Here is a 22536-nt window from a genome sequence, read left to right on the forward strand (position 1 = left end):
ACACAAACAGATGGAGAAACATTCCATGTTCATGGTTAGGAAGAATCAATATCGTGAAAATGGCCATACTGCCCAAAGTAATTTATAGATTCAATGCTATCCCCATCAAGCTACCACTGACCTTCTTCACAGAACTGGAAAAAACCACCTTAAACTTCATATGGAACCAAAAAAGAGCCCACATAGCCAAGACAACCATAAGCAAAAAGAACAAAGCTGGAGGCATCACACTATCTGACTTCAAACTATACTACAAGGCTACAGTAATCAAAACAGCATGGTACTGGTACCAAAACAGAGATATAGACCAATGGAACAGAACAGAGGCCTCGGAGGCAATGCCACACTTCTACAACTATCTGATCTTTGATAAACCTAACAAAAGCAATGGGGAAAGAATTCCCTGTTTAATAAATGGTGTTGGGAAAACTGGCTAGCCATGAGCAGAAAGCTGAAACTGGACCCCTTCCTGACACCTTACACTAAAATTAACTCCAGATGGATCAAAGATTTAAACATAAGACCTAACACCATAAAAACCCTAGAAGAAAACCTAGGCAATACCATTCAGGACATAGGCATAGGCAAGGACTTCATGACTAAAACAAACACCAAAAGCAATGGCAACAAAAGCCAAAATAGACAAATGGTATCTAATTAAACTTAAGAGTTTCTGTTCAGCAAAAGAAACAATCACTAGAGTGAACTGGCAACCAACAGAATGGGAAAAAATTTTTGTAAGCTACTCATCTGACAAAGGGCTAATATCCAGAATCTACAAAGAACTAAAGCAGATTTACAAGAAAAATAGAAACCTATTCAAAAGTGGGCAAAGGATATGAACAGACACTTTTCAAAAGTAGACATATATGAAGCCAACAAACATATGAAAAAATGCTCATCATCACTGGTCATTAGAGAAATGAAAATCAAAACTACATTGAAATACCATCTCATGCCAGTTAGAATGGCAATCATTAAAAAATCTGGAGACAATAGATGCTGGAGAGGATGTGGAGAAACAGGAACACTTTTACGTTTTGGTGGGAGTGTAAATTAGTTCAACCATTGTGGAAGACAGTGTGGCGATTCCTCAAGGATCTAGAAATAGAAATACCATTTGACCCAGCAATCCCATCACTGGGTATATACTCAAAGGATTATAAATCGTTCTATTATAAAGACACATGCACACATATGTTCATAGTGGCACTGTTTACAATAGCAAAGACTTGGAACCAACCCAAATGCCCATCAATGATAGACTGGACAATGAAAATGTGGCACATATACACCATGGAATACTATGCGGTCATAAAAAAGGATGAGTTCACATCCTTTATAGGGACATGGATGAATCTGGAAACCATCATTCTCAGCAAACTGACACAAGAACAGAAAACCAAACACTGCATGTTTTTGCTCACAGGCAGATGATGAACAATGAGAACACCTGGGCACAGGGAGGGGAACATCACACAAAGGGGTAGGCAGTGGGGGCGGGGCACAGGGGAGAGGAGGGACAGCAGCAGGCAGGGAGGTTGGGGAGGGATAACATCAGGAGAAATGCCTGATGTAGGTGATGGGGGAATGGAGACAGCAAACCACCATGGCATGTAGGTACCTATGCAACAATCCTGCAGGATGTAAACATATACCCCAGAGCTTAAAGTACAATTAAAAAAAAAAAAAAAAGAAAATATGTTCTTTCTATTCTATGGAATTTCATTTTTTAAAATAAAACCTTTTCAAACTCATTAAAATGATTTGTAGTTTGAAAAAGTAAAATTTTAGGTGCCATCCAGAGAGTACAGCTGGGAATCAGAGAGAAGTGTCTCTGCTTTCAAGATTATATTCAGCTACAATACATACCATTTAGGTGTGATTTTAATACCTCATCTTGGATAGCAATGAGGATGAAACTACAAGAAAAGGGGTGACTTTCCATCATTTCTCTGTTGACTAATAAACTGATAAAGAATATGAGGAAGGCTTTTTCCACAGAGGAGTTTTCTGGAGGAAACAAAGTACACTGCATAAATTGTGAAACACTCAAATGAGAGTGTCTTTTGATTCTGCAATTCTACCTCAGAAACTTATACTTAAAAATTATCTGAGCAAGTGTGTAAAAAAATAAGTACAAGGATTGTCACTGTAGCAAGTAACTGGAAACAATCTATATGGCCTATGATAGCAGATTGTTTAATTATAATTATCCTACATTAATAAGTTAAATATTATGCAACTGTTAAAAATAATAATACATATCTGTATACAGCAACATGGTAACTTTTATTCACTAAGTTATATGTTTCTATATTGTAATTTTCTAACTGAATTATGTAATTAGAAATATATATTTTAATAGGAAAAAAGATAAACATCTCCTGAATTTAAGGTTTAACTCTGACATCTTTAACAAGTAATGGCATATAGTGAACAAATGTGATAAATGAGCCAAAAACTTCTAAGCACTACTGAAATCTTCATAAGAAATATAATAGAAAAATTTCAACTTTAAAAGAGCTGTTGATTGACAACTTTCTGATATTGGCTTAGTGATGATGAAAGAAAAGTTGACGGTGGCTTAGTTACTTTTTTTCAAAAGAAGAGCTCATTTCTGAAAGTGTTTAAAAAGGAATCAATATTTGTGTGCTGCCACATTTAGATTTGTATAGACTAATTTTCCATGTTTTAAAGCTCCTCTTTCCATTTCCACATCCATGTTTCATTTGCGTGCAATGTGATGAATTAATATGTAGAATAGCTACCTCGTAAACACAAATACATTGTGCTTGGAGCTGGTAAAGATAAGCTTCCTGTTTACAATGGAATGTCAATCCAATAGGGATGGCAGGTACATATACAACATTCAGCTAGTCAGTTCATACAAAGCTTATTAACACTGAGAATAATACGCAGCAAATGTTAGCCATGTTATTAGATGGCATAATAAGCAGTATGTTTGTGGTATATTATAGGAAGAGGAATATAGACAGCAAAAGCTTTAGACATTGTAAGACTCAATATTTTGTTTCCCATTCTACATTTATGGGTACACTGACACATTCCCTCTCTAAGGTGGCTGGCTATGTGTCACTGCTAGATAGACTATTTGCATTTTGCCCCCAGGGGTCATTTGGCAATGTTTGGAGACATTTTTGCCTGTCATAGCTGGATGGGTGGTCTTACTGGCATCTAGTGTATAGAGGGTAGAGATGATGCTACACATCCTGTACTTCACAGGACAGCCCCTCACAATAAAGCATTATCCAACTCTGAATATCAATAACGCTGAGCACGAGAAATCCTAATGAACATCATCACATTGTGACAGTGCTTTGGTTCACATGGAGAAAGTAGTAAACTTTACTGACTACCTCATGGGTAAAGAACTGTAGCTAGAAATTCACATATTTCTCTTAATTCTCACACCAATTTTGAGAACCACTGTCCCAGATAAGACACTGAAGCTGAAAGAGAGTAAGTCATTTGCTCAGATTGATAGAGTAATGCTGGCTAACCTGACCCCACAGTCTCTGGTTCTTTCAGTTGTTTAGGAGGCAAAAGTAATTTTCCTCTTTGGAATATGACATTATTTATTTTAATATAGCATGTTTGCTTCAGGTCTCCCAAGTGTTCTGGTTGGAGCTAGTCTACCTATAGCACAGCCTAAAAAGCAGGATAGGATTCTGACAATGCACAAAACGAATTCTTCACAAGTCAATCGCCTGTGAAGATAAAAATACCAAACAATGTTAACTCAAGTGATAGTTCTTTTTTAAAAAAAAATTTTCTTTGGTCAATCTGAAAAGATAGAAGGAGAATAAAGAGATTCTCCCTGAACCATGTCTATACTCACTGATGATATGATGAAAGTATGTATGTATACATAATATATTTATACTTATAATATTATGTATATTATGTATATAATTATATATTAAATTATATCAAATGTATATGATATATATAAATTAAAACTACAGTATATTGAAATACTACCTGTTTTCCTTCCTTAATTTAGTCATCCACCTAAAAATAATTATGCATACTATGCTAGTTACCAACAACACAAGAGTGCACAAGAGTGATGCTGTTCCTGTACTCACAGAGCTTACAGCTGTGGTAGATTGAAAACAGTGTCTACACATTTCTTTATATGTCACTCAACAAGAGGAAAAATCTTATTTCTCTGTGCTTTGAGTCTTGGCAATAGGAACAAATATTAGTGCAAGTTCTAAACCCAGCTTTCAACATGCCTTGCAATGATCATTCTTGCTTACTTGGAAAGTTGTTACCATGTGAACAAGCCTGCATCAGCCACTGGAAAATCAAAGACCATGTGGAGCAGAGAGAGGCGGTCCTAGCTGACACTTCCTAGCACCAGCTGAGTAGCCAAGCAAACTTCAGGCAAACAGCAGTAGGGCATCAACTAAGTAGCTACAAACAGCACCAGTTGAGTAGCCAAGAGACCTCAGAGATTAGCCAAAGCAGGCCAGGCCAGATGACCTAGACAGCCCATAGACTTGGAACAAATAATCAGTGTTTGTCTTTTACTTTGCTTTCTGGTGATTTTTTTATGCAACAAAAGCAAACTAATGCAACAGTTTAGGAAGGAGGAAGGCAAACAGGCAAAAGCAATGTGATATGATATGTGTCACGGGAAGTGGAGTGTATGTGGTGTTGGGAGAAGCAACAAAGGAGAAAGGATTACAGAGTGCCTACATAAATTGGTTATAAGTAACATAAATAAGGGACAACAAATAACAGTTTGGATAGATTAAGGACGTAAAACCCCTTCGTAGCACTATAACGTAGTCAGACTTGTAGGCTCCTTGTAAGGCCCAAGTTCCATTAGCTGCACACAGATAATAAGCTAAAGATAATCACATGTTCTTGTTTTGTGAAACTCCCAAATGGCCACTGTTATCAATCCTTAGAATGACACACCCAGTTCCGGCTCACTGATTCACTTCCAGCTCACTAATTCACTCCACCATCACCCTCTCCCCACCATCACTCCACCTCTACCCTACAGATCAAAGTGATTGTAACCAATAAATAGTGTGGATGATTAGAGTTCAGGGCCTTCACTGCCTCCTCCAGAGTAATAAGTGTTGGCCCCCCAGTCCCACTATCTCTCTTCATCTGTCTTTTTCTCATTCCTTTGTTGTCATTGAACACAGGGTACCCACGGGTGATGTACGGCTGGCTCCCCACATGTGTGGTTTAGGTTAATTATCTCGGTAATTCAGTAATCACACTCTCTTTGTTAGAGTTCTAGTCAGAGCCCATGTTGTGTTCATGCTTTTACTCTATTGGTTTATTCAATTCCCAACTGAACAAAAGAGGCAAATATAGTAGCCAAAACACTGTGGTATATACAGAAAATTAAAACTGCTAAAACTTTCAGAGTGCAAATATTAATAAATCACTGTTAGCTGTAAACAGTGATACCTTTATAAAACAAGTTAATGTTTTAAATCCCTTCAGCTCTCTAAAACCAGTTTCATCATTTCTGCTGCAATGAGCCCCGTTCTTGACTTTCCAGTTTCTGCCAATATATCATTCTCAAACCAATCTAGTCAATAACTAATTTCTGATGATTATTTTCTTCAAGTTGCTTCTTGTATCTGCCCCTTCTTTCCAACATCCTAGGAGACACCTTTATTGCCTCACCTCTGAATGACAGTAATAGGCTCTGCACTGCTCTCTCTCACTGCAGGGTTTCTTCCTCTTTAAGTATCTTTCACATTATTGCCATATTACTTATAAGATAAAGTCCAAAAACTTCAATCACTTAGCACATTACATTATTATATTAAATCATATTATAAGCACCCAAAACCCTCTATGAAAGACATATTAATCATTCAAAACACTTTGCTCATTTATATCTTGTACATTTGTTCACAGTATCCCCTGCATCCTGAAATACCATCTTTTCTACCTCTACAGCACCCACTCTTCAAAGCTCTAGTTAAATCCAATCTCTGCCAAGAAATCCTTTATTTTGCTTGTAACCTATAGCCCTGTAGTCACATAACACCCATAACACTTATATATACTGGTGATTTAACACTAGACAGCATAGTTTTACTGCAATCTAACTTAACCTATATATTTGTCATCTTCTCAAATGGATAGAAGTGCCTAAAAAGTAGAGATGGGAGTTTAGCTTTTCTGTATTGCCAAATTAGAAAACACTGTTTTTATAAAAACTGCATTGATTTTAAGAAGTACTGCAATTTCAAATTTGTCAAAATGTCAAATTTTGGTTTTAGTTATCACAAATTAACAGTTATCTGAACTTCCCTCCTTGATGTACTCAACTGTGAAACCATACAAAATACCTAAAGCTGTAATTTAAGATACTGCACATCATAGGGCTAAACATTATAAGGTGCTTTAGGTAAATTCTAAAGTCACACTCATTTTTTGACTGAGGTCACTTTCCAAATCATGGCACAGGGAGAGCCCAAAGAGAGAACAGCAATCTTGCTGGGCAGAATATCAGAGAGAAAGGATTTACAAAAAAAGCAAGAGCCTCAGAAGTCTACATAGGAGTCATCTCTGGTAACTGGCCAAATACTAAGCTGTGATAGTGTAAGACCCTGCAAAACCTAATAGAAAATGGTTTCTGGGCATCTAAGAAATAAATGGAAATTCCAGACATCATACAGTGCTGAGAGACACTGCAGTTGTAATAATTTGGGATGGAAAGACACCACTGAACGCTGTAAGCATTCAGTTGTGATTTCAGAAAGACCACATAATGGAAATTAGAAACACCATAAAATAAGGGCTACTCTAAACCCATCTTAATAAAACGAGGTGATCCACCAGTAAATTCACTGCCCGTTACAACAAAACTCAACACATTTTAAAGGAAGACAAAAAAAAAAAAAAAACAACCAAACTCTCCACAATGTAGTATCTACAATGTAAAATAAAACATAATGAAGCCTGAAAAGAAGTAGGAAAATAAAACTGAGAAAAAAAATGACACAAATGATGAAATTAGTAACCAATGACTTTAAAATAGCTAATAGCATATGGTCAATAATGTAAAGAAAAAGATGAACATAATGAGTAAACAGGCAGTATCAGCAGAGAAATATACACTTTTAAAAAAAAGATCAGAAATTTTAGAACTGAAATGAAATTTCACTAGATGGACTTATCAGCATATTTAACATTATAGAAGAAAGTACCCCAATAAATTAGAAGAAAGATCAATAAAAACTATCCAAACCGAATCACGGAGAAAAAAGGCAGAAAGAAGTGAACACTGCTTTAGTGACCTACAGGACAATATTAAGCAGTCTTACAAATTTGTAACATAACATCCCAGAGAGAGAAAAAAGCCAAAAAATAAAAATAAAAAAAATAACAGTTGAGAATTTTTCCAAATTTGATTTTTAAAAAATCAACCCACAATCTAAGAATCTTAAAGATCCGTGTGTTAGATAAAGACAAATAAAACCATGCTTAGGCATATTACAGCTAAACTGTTAAAAACTAATGCTAAAGCAAAAAAAAAAAAAAATTCGAAAACAGCAAAGGTCAAGAAAGGACATATTATATGTGGGGGAACAATGATAAGCATGATAAGCATAATGTTTCTGATGATCATTAGATACAGTACAAGCTAGAAGGCAATGTAAAGGCACCTTTGCAGTGATAAAAGAAAAAAAAGATTCAGCCAGAATATTCAGCAAATATACCTTTAAAAATAAAGGTGAAATTGACATTTTCAAATAAACAAGAGCTAGAAGTATTCATCACCAGCAGACCTGCTAAAAGATATACTGACAAAAGTTCTACATGCTAAAGGGAAAAGATGGAAACTTGAACCTGTATGAAAGAATAAACAGCATCGATAATGAAAAATATGTGAGTAAGCACAAGAGTTTGATTCCTTCTTTCTTAACTTCCTAAAAGGACAATTGCTTGGTCACAGCAAAACAGCACAATATATTTTGCAGTCTGTAAAATATAAATAAGTAAAATGTACAACAATAATGGCCCAGAAGGACGAGCGGAAGTACGACACTGTCAAGGTCTCACCTTAATTGCAGACTCAAAGATGCATATTGTAATAAACGAATTATAATGAAGATAAAATGGAATTTAACCAATGAAGGAGATAAAATGGAATTTAAAACATTAAGCTTGATTTATTCAAAGGATGGCAGGAAAGGAGGAAAAAAAATGAATAAAGAACAGATAGCACAAACAGATAATTAATTACCAAGGTGGGAGACTTAACCCCAACATACCCATAATAGTATTAAATGGAACTAGACTAAACTCATCTAGAAGATAGAGATGATCAGACTGGATTTTAAAAAAACCAAGATTCAAGTATATACTTTTCATAAGAATTGTACTTTAATATTAAAGACACAGACAGTTTAAAGTATAAGGATGGAACACTGTGCTAGTTATATCATGAAAATGCTAAACATAAGAAAATTGGGCTATATTCTAAAATATCAGATAAAGTAGACTTCAAGAGAACAAATATTACCAGGGACAAAGAGGAACAATGCGTATAAGAATCAAAGGGCCAACTCATCAAAGAAAAACAATGATCTTATTGTGTATGCACCAATTAACAAAGCTTCAAAATACATGAAGCAAAAAGTGGCAGAACTAATGGAAAAAATGACAAATCCACAATTACACTTAAGATTTTTAACATTCCTCTTTCAGGAATTGATAAAAGCAAATCAACAGAACGCCAGGAAATGTCTTAGTCTGTCAGTGCTGCTATAACAGAATAGCTGAGACTGAGTAATTTTAAAGAGTCCAAGTTTATTTTTCACAGTTCTGTAAACTGGAAGTCCAAGATCAAAGCACCAGTATTTGGTGTCTGATGATGGGGTTCATCCTCTAGAGGGGAGGAGGAATGCTGTGTCCTCACATGGCAGAGGGCGGAAAGGCAAGAGGAGACAGATTTTCTCCAGCAAGCCCTTTTATAAGGGCACCTAATCCCATCACTTCTTATAGGCCCTACTTCTTGCTACCATCACATTCGCCATCCTGTTTCAACACCTGAATTTGGAGGGCACACATTCATACCATAGCAGGAAAGATATAGAAGGCTTATGAACAAAACTATCAAGAGAACCTAGCATATGTCTAGAATATCCCACTGAATGATTGTAGAGTCCACATTATTTTTAAGTACACATGGAATATTCACAAAGATAGACCACATCCCAGGCGATAAAATAAGTCTCAATAAATTTCAAAGAATTGGAAGAATGCAGAGTATGTTATTTAAATACAGTGGAATTAAATCAGAAACCAGTAATAGGAAAATATCAAAAAATCCTGCAACGTATATAATTAAGCAAAAGTGTTAAATTGGGGGAGAAAAAATCAACAGACTATAGAATATATAACCTCATCCCACTGAAAGAAGCATCTTAATTCTTGCTGTATCACGTTCACTATAACCACGGGGGACAGGGATTTTCTTAGAGAAGTGATTAGAATGCATTCCAACGTGTTCCATAAGAAACAAATTTTTGCCTACGGTTGTCTTCTTAATCATAGCTGACTGAAATCCATAAGATCAAAAGATCTTTTGGACATTTTAAAATTGTATTGTAATTAAGAGTAATTTATATCATATACTAAGTAAAAATCATTGTTAATACTATCTTAGGACAAACTCTGCGAAGAATAAACTTATAGGGCTAGAGAAGTTCTCTAAAAATTACAGTAAGTTAAATAAAACCTTAAATTGTTACAATTAAAGTCACTCCTGAGATATTGCTGCCACCTTCCATTTCCACATAAAAACTGCTTCAATGCCTCTGCCCATGGTGTGAGGTCTCTCATTCAGATGGCATTAAAAAGGGATTTGACATACTGGACTTTGTTCGGCCCCTTTGCTTCTACATTTCTAATGCTACAGATTTCTTCTTCTCTAAAAACATAGTATCACAGAAATTTAATTTTGATTTGGGGCCTCTGACTTGAGTACCATTTTGGAATATTCAGATTTTCAGACTGAGGAAGCAGTAGACCTCATGCATTATGAATTAGAGATTAGTATTCTTTTGTTCAAATATACAGAAACTGATCCAGTTCTCTTGAATCCGAGTATGACTTATTTTAGATTTTTATTCTATTAATCCTCAAAAATCCATAAAAATATGTCCTTTATGTTTTAAAGAAAAAAAATCATCATGTGAACCATCAACGTTTGGTCCTATGAACATGGGCACAATCACCCTGGAGGGAGAAAGGGTTCCCTTGAAGAAATAATCATGGTGAAGGTCTTCCAATTACACATACACAAATATAATAATTTGCAAGCCATCAAAATCAGGCTCTATGAAGCCCTTTCTATACTGACCACTCATATAGATAAACTCTTTAACATACACATGACTGGGTGTGCTGGCTCACATCTATAACTCCAGCACTTTGAGAGGTCCAAGTGTTTGGAGACCAGCCTTGGCAACATAGGGAGACCCAATCTCTACAAAAAACTTAAAAAGTAAAATAAAATAAAAAATTAGCCAGGCGTGGTGGTGTGTGCCTGTAGTTCCAGCTCCTTGGGTGGCTGAGGTAGGAGAATAGCTTGAGACCAGGAGGTCAAGGCTGCAGTGAGCCATTATTGCGCCACTGCACCCTGGACTGTGTGACAGAGTGACACTCCATCTCAAAACAAACAAACAAACAAAAACCAAACGACACACATACAGATGTCAATGTATAAAGTGAGTGGGGAGAAACAGGTGAACTACGCTCTCTCTTTTATGTCTGATAACATCAGATGTGAATACTTCTTTCTCCCATCTCTTTGTCAGTCATCCTGGTGACTTGGTATTAAGCAAAATATTTACTTTTAAATTCATAAGTAATAAATTAATGAGAATGTTATCTGTTTTATATTTTTTGCTAACAACTTAGGAAAAACAGTATTTTGTTTAGTGAGGAATATCTGAAATGAACTGATCTTAGGGCCCAACTGACACAGCAGAATTTGCTCTGGTGTGAAGCTCATTATTAGCACCTGGAAATAATGAATTCATTCAGTCAACACTCCATTGTCTATGTGAATATATATGAGTCACAGAATTGACATATACATAATCCAAAAGTTGTTAGTGAAATCTTTTAAATGACAGGGGAGGGAAGGGGTCCTAACTAAGAAAGGGCTGACAGGATGCTTTTGCAGTGCTGGCAATGTTCTATTTCTTGGCCACCACCTAGGTTAAACATGTTCACCTTGAGATAAATCACTAAAGTTGCAGCCTTAATATTTGTGTCCTTTTTCAGTTATCGGATTCTTCAACTTAAAAAGGCTGATGGAAAAAGAAAATTTTTTTCTATTTTTTTTTTTTTTTCTTTTTTGAGACAGAGTCTTGCTCTGTTGCCTTGACTGGATTGCAATGGCACAATTGCCCCTCACTGCAGCCTCAACCTCCCAGGCTCAAGTGATCCTCCCACCTTGGCCTCCTGAGGAGCTGGGACCACAGGAATGTGCCACCATGCCCAGCTAATTTTTTAATTTTTTGTAGATACCGGGGTCTAGCTATTTTGCCTGGGCTGGTCTCAAACTCCTGGGTTTAAGCAATCCTCCCTTCTCGGCCTCTCGAAATACTGGGATTCCAGGTGTGAGCCACTGTGCCCAGCAAGAAAATTTTAAAAACTGAAAAGACTACATGATTTAAGCTCCAGGAATTTCTGGATTTCTGTCTTGTTCAGCACTGTATGCCTTGTCCTTAGAACTGTGTGTGGCACATAGAAAGGACTCAACATATATTCAAATGAATTACTGTTAAAGAAAAAAACTCTACTTATGTTAATCAGCTTGATTTAATCATTTCACAATACATATATATATCAAAACATCGTCTTGTACACTATAAATATATATCATTTCTGTCAACTGTACTATATTATAGTCTCATTAAAGCTGGAGGTAAAACAGGAAGAAAAAATAAAACAATAAAATCCTACTATGTGAAGACGGAAGAGCTTCTATGAACAAGCAAAGCTTCCCCTGCCCGACCCCTCCTCACCTCCAGTCCTACTTTTCAAAGGCTTACTTTTTAACACTCTTAACTTTTTGGTTTACCTGGTGGTTCTTTTTTATCTCCAAGATATGCTTTTTTTCTTGATGTAGGATGTTGTGTTCTTTCCATGACAGAGTAGGATTCAGTTGATACTACCACCACCTCCCCTTCTTCTCCCTCTGAATATAGTTTTAATGAGACCCTGAATCAATCTAACATTTAAATATTAAACTTTATGTTCAATTTTTATCTCAAGTTCTCCATACATTTCTTTAGAGAAATATGAATGTGAGAGACTGATTAATAATGAAAAAATGCAACCCCAGAAACATCTGAATTTGAGAAAGAAGCTATACGAGGACCAAAAATTATAACTCATCCACAAAATGGGCAGTTCCTCATATTACCATATTGATAATCAAGAATTGGCTTGGGCCTTACATGCATTTTTCTTAAGTTGACCTATCTCAATATGGCAAGAAAATCTGAAGTCTTCCAATTAACACATTCATATCAAAGAAATCTCTCTTTTAGAGAGAGATACTCATTTGGTCTAACCTTCTCACTTTTTTACAGAACAAAAATAAGACTCAGAGAAGTTAATTAACTTGCTCAGAGCTACACAGTTAGTTGGCAACACTGTTTCTTGGTATCTTGTTCAGTTATTTGCTTACTCAGCAAACATACCAGGTGCTGTGCAAATAAAAAGTAAATAAGATGAACTCCCTGACTTCAAGATGTTTCTTTTCTAGGATCCAAAAGAATTCAGGAGAACACAGAATGGGGGCACATAACTCTTTATGGAAAGGAGAGGGAGAAAACAGAAAGGCGAACGAGAGAAATGTGATGCTGGAACCAGGCCTAAGGGTTTAGTAGTTAGCAGGATGACTAGGAAAGAAAAGGCACTACTCACACAGGGAGGGCATAAGCAAAGGTCTTCAAAGCTAGAAACTGTGAATAGGAAACTGAACGTTGGTGTGGAGGATTTGAGATCGGGGATGGTTGGGGAACAGGGGAGGGAGAAAGGGGGTGAGGTGTGCAGGAAAAAGCTTGTGAAGACAACTGGGATTCACTGCAGAGACAGGATCACATTTACACTTTACAAAGGTTACTATTATTCAAAATGACAGATGGATTAGGAGCAGGAGATAATGCAAAAATAAAATCTAGAAATTCAGTTAGGAAGGGATGGATTCTGGAGACGAGGGGGAGGCTGACTTGATAGAACTTGGTGACTGACTGAAGAAGAAAGCTGAATGTAGAAGACGGGCTTCTAGATTTCTGGCACGGAAAATCTACTGAATGCCCAACGGGCTAATAACTGCATTCCCTAATGTGCTGGGGATACCAATCTGTGGAGAGGGGTGGGGGTCAGAGATGATGAGAAATTTAACACTGGCACATTAATGAGGACATCTATGGAAAGATACTTAAGTGCCTCAGCACCTTCCGTTTTCTGTGGCTTGCCTTGAATGACTGGGCTCCTACAGTTCAACAGATATTTAATAAATATAGCACAATTATTCCAAAAGTCATCCATCTATTTCAACACGGGATGAACTACCTCTCGAAGCAACTTGGACTGACTCCTATTTGGCTATTACAGGAGACTTTCTAAGAGAAATGGGATACTTCCCCACCCATCATAAAAAAGATTTGTAACTGCAGGGTAAATTATTATGTAATGGTTTAAAATAGGAAATATTTTTAAAGTTTCTAAGGATTGCTTGTTAAATTTGGTTAAATGTCTCAAATGGGAAACAGAGTAAATATATGGAGACATGCCATAAAGATGATATGTCAAATTAATGCTATGATATGGTATGAGAGCAAGTAAATGCATCTGACTATTGCTGGATACAGGGCTTTTGATTTTAATTTCCCAGGTGCTCTTATTTACTTGATTACAACTGACTTCTAAAGTGTTTTTTCATAATATGGTAAAAATGTCCATTCTTACCAGTTTATCAAAAACATGATAATCCATTATGAAATGCCTGCCAAAAAGTTGTATCCAAGGGCAACCTCTCTTATTCCTTTCATCAAGACCCCCATACGATTTATTCTTTTATTTATAATTCTCATTCCCTCTCTAGATTATTTCTTTATCTTCACATTCAAGTCAATAACAAAGTTCAAGTCTTAATTTTATAGCAGACTCTTCCCCCTAAATCTTTATGCTTTCATTATCCTTTGCTGTGACCAATCTTTCAAAACACTCTTAGGTTTAAAATCACGTACACATATACAAACAATACTTGACTTTTATACCTTATCATATATTAGCAGTGTAATAAATGAGTGAATTAAATAAACAGGGTAGATAAATGGCTATATTTTTGGTTCATTTGAAACCATCTCCTCTGAAAAAGTAGTTCCCCAAGCTTTCTGATTTGGTTTGAAATTAGCAGTATGAACACATTACAATTTTTTTTCCTATTTCCTAGATTCTATATTCAGTTTTCTGTTTTGATTTCATGTAAATCAACTGCCAATTCAAGTACTTTCCTGACTATCCAACAAAGCAGAAAATTAAGTTTAATTTTTATTCTTAACAATTCTTTCTACTTCTAATTTTCTCTATATAAATGGCCACCCATACTTCTTCCATCCTTCCACATCATCATTTTAATTTTATACATCATGAAGGGTCTTGTATTATATTTAGATGCTGTAAATTGTAATGTATTTTCCTCTGACCTCATTACCAAGTCTACACCCTATTTAAAAGAAAAAGGCACTGAAGCTTATAAATCAAATCTTAACAGTCAAATACCAATAAATGGTTAAACCCTATAAAATAAGCCTATACTTAAGAACTGGTAGACAAAGAGGTTCTTCAAATATCAATAAAACATGAGATAGGAATTTGTGTTAAAACATCCAAAAACAGTTATTTTCTCATTTCTAAAATTCTTATGGAAGACATATTTTCTAAGACAAGTAATTTATTTTCACTATTTAAATGAACTGCAGGCTTGGGTTCAGAACCAATAAATAGGTTGATTAGTGAGTCTGTCATCACTTTTATGTTTTCTTCTTTACATACTTGTTATACGGTAGGAGTGATGTCTGAGATAAATGAGGGATAGGTGTGCCCTAACATTGAAATATGGTATAGTATTTTCAGACCAATTGATATGATAAATAATAAAAATAATAATTTTTTGAAATAACTGCTATTTTTAACAAAATTCATAAAAACAAATTGCTTTTTAAAATGGGATGGTATAGAGGTATGCTCAACTTTATGCAGGTCTTGTCTTTAGTTCAAGTCAGTGAAAAGCAAATCTATCTTCGAAACATTAGTGAGCCTCATTTATCAAAAAAGTTCATCTTGGCCAAGCTAGGTGGCTCACGGCTGTAATCCCAGCACTTTAGGAGGCAGAGGCTGGTAGATCACCTGAGGTCAGCAGTTTGAGACCAGCCTGGCCAACAGAGTAAAATCCCATCTCTACTGAAAAAAAAAAAAATTTTTTAAAAAAAGTTTCATCTCAAAGAAAAATCTATATTTTCCAATATGAAATTTATGAATTGTCCATATATTTGCACTAGTACAGTAAGGATTTTGACAAAGCTAGAACCTTGTTTGTTTTATGCTTCTCTTCATGCCCAGAAGCTGCAGGTTGAACTCATCATGTAATGGAACATAGAAAATTTTACCTTTTTCTGGAAACCATCTCAAGTGGAAGTCACAGGCAGAGTGCTTGGATTATTGTATTATTTTGACAAACACTGCTGCTATTAATCTTCTGAGTACTTTTCAACAATGACGGCTTTACATGGCAATTGTTATATATGTTAACATTTAATTTCTTCCTCAGCTGGCAACAACAAAAAATATATCTATATATACATATATATCATTATATTTAATATATATCATTATCTTTAATATATGTGTTAGTTACAAATATGCCTATAATCTTTGTTGTTACCATATCTATATATATAACTAATATATATCAGTATATTTAATATACACATTAGTTACATATATATGTAACTAACTTTTAAATTAATTTTTAAATTTGAATGTTTTTTGTGAGTGATATGAGGGGAGATCAGGGTCAGAACCAGAATTAAGTGGCAGCAAAGCAGACAGGACTGAAGTGAGCAGCATTCAATAAAATGGTTGTTTTCCCACAAGGGCTGCATTAGGGCTCCAAGAGGGCACAGTAGGGACAGGGAGTATTGGCATTTTGCCCTTTTCTCATCTAGATGCTGTATTTCATTTCAAAAATTGTGTCCACAAAGAACAAATGGTTCAATTCAGAATTTCAAGGCTAACGTCTAAAAAATACTACAACTGAAAAATAATGAACAAGCTCTGCCAGGATGAGGCCTCAGCTTCTATAGTGTTGCAAAAATCATGAAAGTATGAAAATGGAAGGTACAGTAAACCCCGCTAACTGCCTGCTTGCTGCTGAGGTTTGCCGTCTAGTAACTCTTAGCAGTCACAGATTTACGGGTGATAGGTGTTTAATTCTAGAGGTCATAACATACTTTGTTTTAACTTTTGGGTTGATTAATTTAGATAAGCGTTAACAATTGTTAGATTACCAAGCAGTGCTTGTAGCATTGTTTCTTTTTTTGAGGTATTAGTATTTGATATTACAGTTTCAATGGAGTATCCAGAAATTCTAATTTCACCAAGAAGTTACATTTTTCAATTGTACAAACACCTTTTATCATTCCAGTTAATTTATTATCTTGCTCTGGTGCCTCTAAAACTTTGAAACTAAAAGGCATTTTCTTTTCCCTGTTCATAAATGCCTCTTTCAGAATGAAATGTTCCCCTTTTGGAAGGCTCCAGGTACTTTTTAATAAATGATTTGCTCTAGTAAACTTCAAGTGCTTTTTAGATAAGAGTTCCATAATAGCTAGGATGCAAGGACTCTTCTGGGCTCCTTTCTTTCCAGAAGGCAAAGCAAAATAATATAACTATTGCTCCTTATAGAAGATGGCTGTCTATTTAAAAAAAAAAAATGCAACAACTTCATGTCATTCATTAAACAGTTATTGATTGCTTACTATGTACCAACAAGCACAACGCTGAGCATCAGATATTTCTTTTGTCAGTATAGATTAGATGTTATTTCTTTTTAGTTGAACTTTAGAATATGATTCTCTCAAACAGCTTTTCCTTTCTTTTTATTTCATTGTTTATAATTTTGGCTATTTTAAAGAATAAGCCATATAGAATACATAAATTCTTTTTTAAAGCTCAATCAGCCAAAATTTTTCACAGTTTAAACTAATAGGATCATAGTGAGTTCAAGTCTGTTGATATCTACTGAAAGTAAGGGTCAAAATAAAAGCTATTTTAAGGTTTCTGGATTAATGGTAAAAGAAATGAAAAATAATAAGGCAATTTGTAATGGATAATTAAACCAAATATATGATTTTTCTAATTTCAAAAACAGGCAATACATTAAAGCAGATGAAATCTGTATTACTGATAATTAAATGTGCGTTACTACAGAAAATATGAGAATAAAAATTATTTTTTAATGTAAAATACACTTTCTATTAGTAGTACTCTAAATTAAACAAATATTTTCATCCATAATCTATCTTTTGAGATTTCTATAATCTTTAACAATTCTCATCTTATGTGACTCTTATTTTGTACAGAACTGTCAGGCTTTAAATTGTTTGAGGTGAAGCAATGTAATCTGCACAACTTATTTTCTAAATTGTTGGCTGATCTTCAAGGACAGGTCAACGACCTCCGGAAATGTAAAAGACAATATATTAATTTGCACCCAGGAACAACCTGCAATACAGCAGAGACCAAACGTATGAAGTAATTTCATCATCATTAAAAGACTGTCACTACTGTTTTCTCTTTTTTTCTTCTAAAGTGATGCACTGGATACTAATTAATGAAATATTACAAAGATAAATGGTTTGGTTATGTTACCAGAACTGTACCAAATTATGTGATTTCAAATATTAATCTTTTTTGAGTAAAAAAATTCACAGTCAAGGAACCAAATTGACTCACAAGACGATGCCAAAACATTCACACCCTTCTCTGTGAGGCTGAGTACCTCCAGTTCTTCAAAAGTCTTTGTCTCCAAAGTAGTGACAGAATTCAAAGAGATATCACATATTCCTCCTGACGGTTTATTGCTCACCTCTAAGAACACTACAAGTGAGTTCAGTATTTATGGGAGGTGCAAGAGTGCAAACGAGAACTAATTCCCAAAAAGCAGAGTAAATTGCTCCAGTATGGTCTACTGGTTACCTAGACGCAGTCATCAATTAATGCTGATTAGACACAAATGTAGATGTAGGAGCAGAACATCTTAATGTATCCTCTAGCACTAACTTCTATTTTTCCTTCTCTTCTAATGTAACAATCCCACTACTGTAGACAATTCACATTGTAAACAGAAAACCAACAGACCAACCGAATAAAACAAACTTCCTACTAAAAGTAAAAACGTTAATGAGAAATTTTGCATAGCCATTGATTCATATATTTCCATTCCTGTTAATGTGATTTCTCATCAATCTGTGGACCAGAAGAGCATAATCTGAGTATTTACTCGATTGGTTATACAACAGTACTGTGCATTTCCAGACACACTTCCTACTGCAGTCAATTCTATGCTCAGAATAGCACATCTACTAAGACTTGAAGATGAAAAACATGACATTTTTGAGTACTTTTTCAAAAATCTATACAGCAACTCAGATACAATTATGTTATTGTTTGAAAAATCAACTACTTTTCTTACTTCTCCCAACTGAAGGTTATGAAGCAACCACTTCCCCCAGAAGCCAGAACTTTCACCTCCTCTGAACAGAGAAATACCTCTCATAAATTAGGTAAAAATAAGGTCTTGCTGATGGAATGATCGTCCAAGATTCATGTAGCTGTCAATTCCCTATCTATACCTTTTATCTACCACAATGTGCAATCCCTGAAAGTCAAGGTAGTAACTTACTTTATTAATTATCTGCAAGTCTAAAAGTGTGGTTAAAGCAACATAAATATTAGTTTCTCAAATTAGTTCAATTTATTTCCAGGAACAATAACAAGAGAAATGTAAGAAATATGATCACTGAATCTAAAATTCTGTCCATTTCAGATTAATTGTGCTTTAATTAACTCAATCATCACAGATCTTGTTTAAGAGGTAGAGTAAAAAGGAAGTGCAAAGATCAAAGCAATGCTTACAAAGGGGAAGGACTATTTTTGTATGTATACCCCCATATTTACTACCTGGGTTTGAAAAACAGGGGCATTTACTCAGCACAAGTGAGTACCAATGCAGAACATAAGAAATCTCAAAAAAAAAAAAAAACCAGATAATAGATTTTCAAATCACCACCAACCCAGGATTATACTGTTTTCTTTAAAAAGTCTCAAAGAGTTTAGAAGTGGTTTTTCACTGCGAGCAGCAGTATTAAACATACATATAACATGTGTTCCTTTGTGTTCAAGTCTGTCCAGCAGGCTGTAGCCCAGGAAGACATTTTATCTAAACAAGCAGGGGAGGGTATTTAGGAATTGCAGGTATATCAATATGGATGAATAATCTCAGATTTCATGTCTCCATTAATCGTATAAGCGCTTTTCATTTTAGTAATTCAATTAAATCATGAATGTAAAATTCTACAAGAAACAAATCTTTTTACTTCCTGCTTTCCCAAGTTTATAAACTCAAAAAAGTACTCTGCTTCAAATTTAAATACATACATTTAAATACATAATTCCTGTAGTGCCTCAAACAGTAAAAGGATTCACCTCTAGAAAGCACAGTATTAAAATCAGGGGAAAAAACCATACTTCAGTTTTAAGTTTCCCTTTTAAAGTTTTAACAAACAGGAATGCACTTTAAACTGCTTGACAATACTCAGTTGTGGGATTCTGCTAGAAAAAACGTATTGAACATCATGACCCCAACCTTTAGTATTTACTAAAGATCACCAGTGTGTAGAAGAATATTTTGATGCCAGAGCTATTCAATGTTTTAGTAATACCATAAGCATTTTCTCAGATTATGAGCTTTATAACAAAATCTTTGAGTTAAATACAGTTAGTTCATAAACTGTAATGCTGAAAACCTCTACTTAACAGAGTCCATGAAAATGTCTTAAATCTTGATGATTAAATGCTGTATCATTAAGTCCCATTTGAGTTTCAGGGTAGACCAGTAAGTCAGGGCAAACATCCCCTGGTGTGTATTTTTAAGGACCATAGGAAAACTTACATTAAGTTAGGCGTTGTTTTTACATTATTTTTTGTTTCGGAGGTCATGCACAATGCATGGTGACTCTGTCCAAGAGTTTTACATAATCAAGTCTAAAAAGTGCTCTAAGTATGCAAGCAGGTAATATCTTTTCTCTCTCAAATGCCAGGCCCCGGAGGATCAGAATCAAGTCCCATAGCAGGTGACTATATCGTGTGTGTGGTGGAGAGGTGGGGGGGGGGGGAGAGACAGAGAGAGAGAGAGAGGGAGGGAGGGAGGGACGGAGGGACAGGCTTCTTTTAGAAGTAGGAGAGGGATGAATAGACTCTCCTATTCAATTCTGGGGAGCTGGAGAGGGCTTTCCCAGCCAAGAGGACTGACAAGGACTTCTGCTTTCATTTCATGGAACGCCCTTAGGTGAAATCTGGTTCTGCACTGCACCAACCACCTTCCCTCTCTCCTCCGCGCCGCAGCGCACCTCAGCCTTCTCACCATCCCCCAGGTGGGGCTGGGGCTGGGGATTTTAAAAGTTTCTAAGAGTTCCCCTCTGGTTCGCGTTCCCGCCCCACGGAGGGACGTGAAGAGAAATGACCGCCCGGCGGCCGCGGCCCTTCGGCCGACTAGCCCCTGCGACGTCCGGATGTGCCCTTCCCTGATGTCGCCAATCCCATGTGCCTCTCAGCTACTGTCAACCTTCTCCCACGGTCTAGCCCAGCGGTTAGCGCAGGAATAAGGAAGTCCGAGTGGGGCCGGAGGCGTGCGGAGGGCTGGGTGGTGGGACTCGGGCCACGCGTCCCCTGCCGGGCCCCCACTCGCCCGAGTTTGGCTTACCCGGGTGGCGAGTCAGCGTTCGGCCTCCTGTCGCGGGTGGGCTCTCCCTCCCGGGCGGCGCAGGCCTAAGAGCTGGAGAAGGAAGAGGCGGCGGCCGGCCGGAGCCCGAGCGGCCCGGGTGCGGGTCGGGGCGAGCGAGAGCGCAGCGGGGCCAGGCTGGGCCAGTCAGCGCCGCGCCATGTCCGCAGCGCGGGCGGAGGGAAGCGCAGGGCGCGCTGTGGCCGGGCGGCGGCGGCGCCGCCTTCCTGGCTGGGTGGCTGCGGCCTCGGCGGCGCTGGGCTCCGGGAGCGGGGCCGGCGGCGGCGTGCAGGCCGAGGGCGGCGGCGGCGGCTGGCGGCCCGACCGACGGGAAGGGCAGGGGAAGCTGTCAGCGCGTCGCCGGGCCGCTCCGGTGGCGAAACCTCCTCTTCCTGCCCCGGCTCGCTGGTGCACTTCTCTCTCTTTCTCTGTCGCTCACTCTCTCACTTCCTGGCTGGAAATTCCCACTGACGTCGAGAGAGCACACAGACAGACGGACACACGCGCGCACGCAGCGGGGGCGGGAGGTGGGGTCGCTGGCGGGGGTGGGGGAAGCCCGCGTTTATGGGGGCGCCCTGCGCCCCCGGCCCGGCCTGGCTTCGGGGCTCGGCTCCCGCCCCTCGGGGCCGCTTCGGGGCGCCGGGCGAGGGGCGCGCCTTAGGCGGCCAGGACGTCCCGGTCCCCTGCAGGGCTCTGGCTTCCCAGCCGGGCGCTCCCGAACCCTGAGGGCTGGAGCCGGTAGGGACGCCCCCGGGAAGCGCCTGCCGGGCCCGATGGTCCGGGAACGCAGGCGGCGCGGAGGCGGCGGCCGTGCAGCTGATAGAGTCATGCGGTCCAGAGACCCTAAGGGCAGGCCCGAGCAGCTGGAGGGTCGGCGTGGATCCAAGCATGCCAGATATAAAAATAAAGCTCATCTGTATATTCCATTTAAATGTGTCTCAGTCACACTCAAATCTCTTCGCAGATTAAACTAGAATTTAAATATCATAACCGACTTGTGTCCAGTGAAGTAACCTCTACTGGTTTTGGTGCAGTCTTAAATCTCCTGGTTATAGGACACTTACTCAGAACGTTCATCTACAAGATGTTGTTAGGCCTTTATGATAATTACTGTGGATAGAATTATAGTGATGGTGCTAGGAATGTATTTGGTTCACAGCTCATAAAAATACTGATTTGGCAGAGGGGAGTTTTCTTTTTCTCTGAAGAGACGGCTACTGGCACCCAGAGACAGGCCTCCCAGTGGCCACCACCATTCACTGGCATCTGAACTGCTTTAGTGTTGGGCGCTGTACTAGGCACAGGCTGGGGATAACTTGGTGGTGGACTGCCTCCCCACATAAGACATCTTGAGCCGAAATAGATATTTTAGAGCTCATCGTTTAACTACTGGGTCGAATGACAACCGAAAGCTTAGCTTTAAAACATCAGTA

The 22536-nt window shown here is 37.6% G+C and overlaps 1 protein-coding gene across 2 annotated transcripts in view; it reads right to left on the reverse strand.

Annotated features, from left to right (window-relative positions):
• The window catches only part of NFKB1 (nuclear factor kappa B subunit 1), a 127347-nt gene extending 105826 nt beyond the window's left edge, over window positions 1-21521 (reverse strand). For both annotated transcript variants that reach the window (XM_012436529.3, XM_012436528.3), the window contains exon 1: window positions 21086-21521. The gene's annotated coding sequence lies outside the window, so the exon portion shown is untranslated. The remainder of the gene's footprint in view (window positions 1-21085) is intronic.
• Between the last annotated feature and the right edge of the window lie 1015 nt (window positions 21522-22536).

This window comes from Aotus nancymaae, unplaced genomic scaffold (assembly GCF_030222135.1).
Source record: "Aotus nancymaae isolate 86718 unplaced genomic scaffold, 86718_ANA_hifiasm-v0.15.2.pri h1tg000033l, whole genome shotgun sequence".
Classification (NCBI taxonomy): Eukaryota; Metazoa; Chordata; class Mammalia; order Primates; family Aotidae; genus Aotus; species Aotus nancymaae.